This window comes from Pyrus communis, chromosome 2 (genome assembly GCF_963583255.1).
Source record: "Pyrus communis chromosome 2, drPyrComm1.1, whole genome shotgun sequence".
In the NCBI taxonomy this organism is placed as follows: domain Eukaryota; kingdom Viridiplantae; phylum Streptophyta; class Magnoliopsida; order Rosales; family Rosaceae; genus Pyrus; species Pyrus communis.
In genome coordinates, this window is record NC_084804.1 from 13,789,294 (window position 1) to 13,793,213 (window position 3,920).

Sequence of the window (3,920 nt, forward strand, 5' to 3'; positions counted from 1 at the left end):
TTTGGATAAAAAGTTAGAGAACCTGTTCAACTAGACCAATAATATTGGCAAGGAGATTCCAAACCCATTCTGCTTTACGTGGCTCACAAGAATCAGCAGAGAATACAGATAGAGATAGATCAAAATTCAAAGGGAGATATACCATGAGGGCCCTCTTTAAGAACCCTGAATCTTGTTTGCTTGCAAGAAAGAAGTTTTTGCAGTCTTCTAGAAATTAAAGAAATTATTCCAAGTCGTTTTCTTCTTGCTAAGTCGTTTTCTTGTCGCTTTTTTACCCCTTTTTTCATTACCTTTCTCAGTTTGTAATTGCTCGTCGGTCATGGATAAGTGTATATATTATCTATATAATTTGGGAGAAATAATCTCTTGGGGTTTAAGAAAGAAACTAGATACACAATGTGACATCCCGTCCCGGGATTATTAAAACGCACGTGTGAAATTACCTTATTGCCCCTAGTTCGTTTTTGTCATGTTATGGGTTGTTTTGTGTGGTGTGGCATGTGTTGGACACACACTCACACACACAGTCACTCTCCTTTTCCCTCTGTCTCTCCCGTGTCTCTCTCTCTCTCTCTCTCTCTTTCTCTTCTCTTCCACCATTAACGTACGGACACACACCAAGAACCCTCAAACCTTAGCAGATCGAAGGAACCAACTACACCATTCAACTCGTGAGGTCGAGGCGAGCTCAGCCATACCATTTTCAGGTGAGAAATCCTTGGTTTTCACGTCGATTCAACAATGGCCGATTTGAGTACTGTTCATGCAAAGTTTGTACATTGAGTTTTTGGGTTTTCTGAGCTCGTAGGTGTCTTAGTGAGGTCCTAGGGAGCGTCGGAGTAGCTCGTTGGACGAAGTTGGACGTCGGGAAGGCCTGGTTCGAAGTTGGCCGAATTTCGAGTTTGAGACAGGTATGATCGCGTAATTTTTAGCCTTTAAAAGTGGTCTAACGTGATTCTACTAGTCTAGGGCTTTCTTTTGGTCCAAGAATCATGAAAAATGGTTGAGAAACGAGTGAGAAAACAAGGTTAGAAGTTTTTCCAGTTTTCCGGCGCCGGAGGCTCGCCGGAGAAGGTGACGGAATATTCCGTCAAATCTGACGGAATATTCCTGACGCCGTTAACGGAATCTGTCAAAACTGACGGAATATTCCTAACGGCGTCAGTTGACGCCGTCAGTGTGCGCCACACGTGCCTGCGCGTGGCCGGCGCGTGTGGCCGTGCCTTGGCCGGCGCGTGGGGGCGCGTGCGGCGGAGGAAAATTATTTTAAAAATATGGTTGTGATCCTGAGGTTGTGTAGAGCACGTTGGTATATTCATTTGTCCATTTTGAGCAATGTATGAGAAGTTATTACGAGAAATTGGTTATGTGCTTTAAAGTTAACGTTCTTATAGCTATTTCGCATATAGGTGACACGTACCCCGAGGACGAGCGTGCACATGCGAGGCAGGGGGGCTACGACCCTTCTACATACCAGTGAGTGGGCTTTTGTTTTCCGTATATACCTATATACATTTATATTCCCAGAAATTGATTAAAAAGGGTTATTTGTTTTATGCCATGCACCATATGATTGTCGTTTATGCATCATCACATGCATTAGTAGTGGCATACATATACATATGCATATTGGGTGTTGTGGACGCAAAGGTAAGTGCCAGGTAAGCGTTGTGCATGTTTATGTTTCAGTAATGGTTTGAGATAGTTAGAGAGCTCATAACCTGCACCCCTAGTGTTAGTGCTCCCGCCCGTGGCCAGGGCACAGTCCTTCACGTGATGTTCACCTCCCGCACCTTATACTCATCTTGGACTCAAGGTAGGTGCACAGGCCTGTCGTACAGACCACTCTAGGTGGTTCCGACTCGTAGGTGACCCGCGATTATTTGCCCAGTCTTCACGTGATCGTAGCACTTATTTACACCCAGGCCTGTCGTACAGACCACTTTAGGTGGTTCCGACTCGTGGGCAGGTTTAGATATTGAGATTGAGATTTGAGCTCTAGATGCAGCCGTACAGGTCACGTTAGGTGACTCCGGCTGCCAGATTACATGATATTGATACGTTTATACCTGGGCACTTGCATATCATTATGAGATTTCGGCATGGCATATTAATTGAGCATGTTTGGCTTATGTTTTATGTGTATATATTTCCTGGGAAGTATACAGGTTTTACGGCGAGGGGTTAGAAAGTATTTTATAAATGGTTTTCGAAAGCTTTGTTTTTGCCCATTCACGCTTTTGTTTTGCGCCCCTCCAGGTTCTAGTTGCTTAGTCGTTGCGGTGGTTTTCCCTGAGGGCTTTCCGGCGTTTCTGACAGACACTCCCCATTGTAGGGTCGCCTTCGGGCGTACTACTGTTGTCGTTTTCGTTTGGGCTGCTATAGACCTGCTCTGAAATTGTATCTCACTTACTAGCACTTGTTTTAGTACCTTGTATGCTAGTTGGTTTTAATTTATTCGTACTTTTATATTACTACTTTATTAGCTTCCGCACGTGCACATGGCTACGTCACCTTGGTGTGACGGCCAGCACGCTCCGATCTCGGTCGGGGTGTGTCACACAACATTCTAATTAATTCAAATCTGTTTATCGTTATGACGTGTTTACTTGCAATTACAAAAATAAATACAATTATTTATAGGGTAATGATGTGGAGCACATGACGTGATTGGTAATTATTGGATTATTACTTAAATTTTGATAAACCTACTTAATTCATATTGGCGACATATCATATAGTTTGTAAATCTGGTCTAAAAGATTGATACATCCAACATTACTTTTTCTAATTTTGCATGTGTTGAATTATGTGAAATAAACATAACATTCGATTGCGACTAAGGTATGTGATCTCATTTCGAATTTGCGGTCTTGGGATGTAGGCAAAATATATGGGAATTTTGAATTTGATGAAGCGGAGACAATTTTATCCATCCCGGTAAGTGGAACTTCGTTGGATCGAAGAATTTGGCATTTCACAGCCAATGGGAGATATATGGTTAAAAGTGGATATTTGGTGGCTTTGGACGACACCTGATTAATTCGAATATTGGTTTTGATCCGTTGGTCTCTCAACAACGGATGTTCTGGAAATATCTATGGAAGCTCAAATTACCACCAAAGGTTCTTCATTTCATTTGGAGGCTCGATAATGAGATAATCCCTACTGCAGAAAGGTTGCAGTTGCGACAAGTGACGAACAACGCTAGGTGTTGGCATTGTCAGGGGGAAATTGAAACTACAATTCATGGCGTGAAGGACTGCCCGCTTAGCAAACATGTTCTTTCTTCTTTGGGTTTCCTGACGTTGGTGGCGGAGATTACATATGATTGAACTTTGAAATGGCTTATGTTTGCATCTGAAAATCTTTCTGGACCGGTATTGGAACTATTTTTCATCTGTTCTTGGACACTTTGGAATGCTAGAAATTCTTTCTACTTTGAAAATGTAATTTGTTATGCAGAAAGTTTAAAAAATTTGGTGAGGAACTATGCGGCAGAGGTGATGAATGCTGCTTATAAGAGAACTTCCTCATCTGAATGTCGGATCAGTTCATGGATCCCCCCGTCGGTGGGGTCTTTCAAGTTAAATGTTGATGGCTGAGTGGATACTACGAATGGATGTCGTAGAATCGGAGCAATTGTTCGTGGGTCTAATGGACCTAATGGTGATTTTGTAGGTGCGTTGTCTATGCTTGCTCCTTCTCTGATTTCAGTTCTTGCTTTAGATCTTCATGCCATTAAGAAAGGATTGGAATTGGCATTGGACTTGGTATGTGTTCTATTGATAGTGGAATCAGATTCATTAAGGTCTGTCTAATTAATTAAGCAAGATGAGGAGTGCTTGGTTGTTGATGGTGTTTATGTCGATAACATTCAAGCTCTTTTGCAAGTAATCTAGGTGGTCGTGAACCATGTT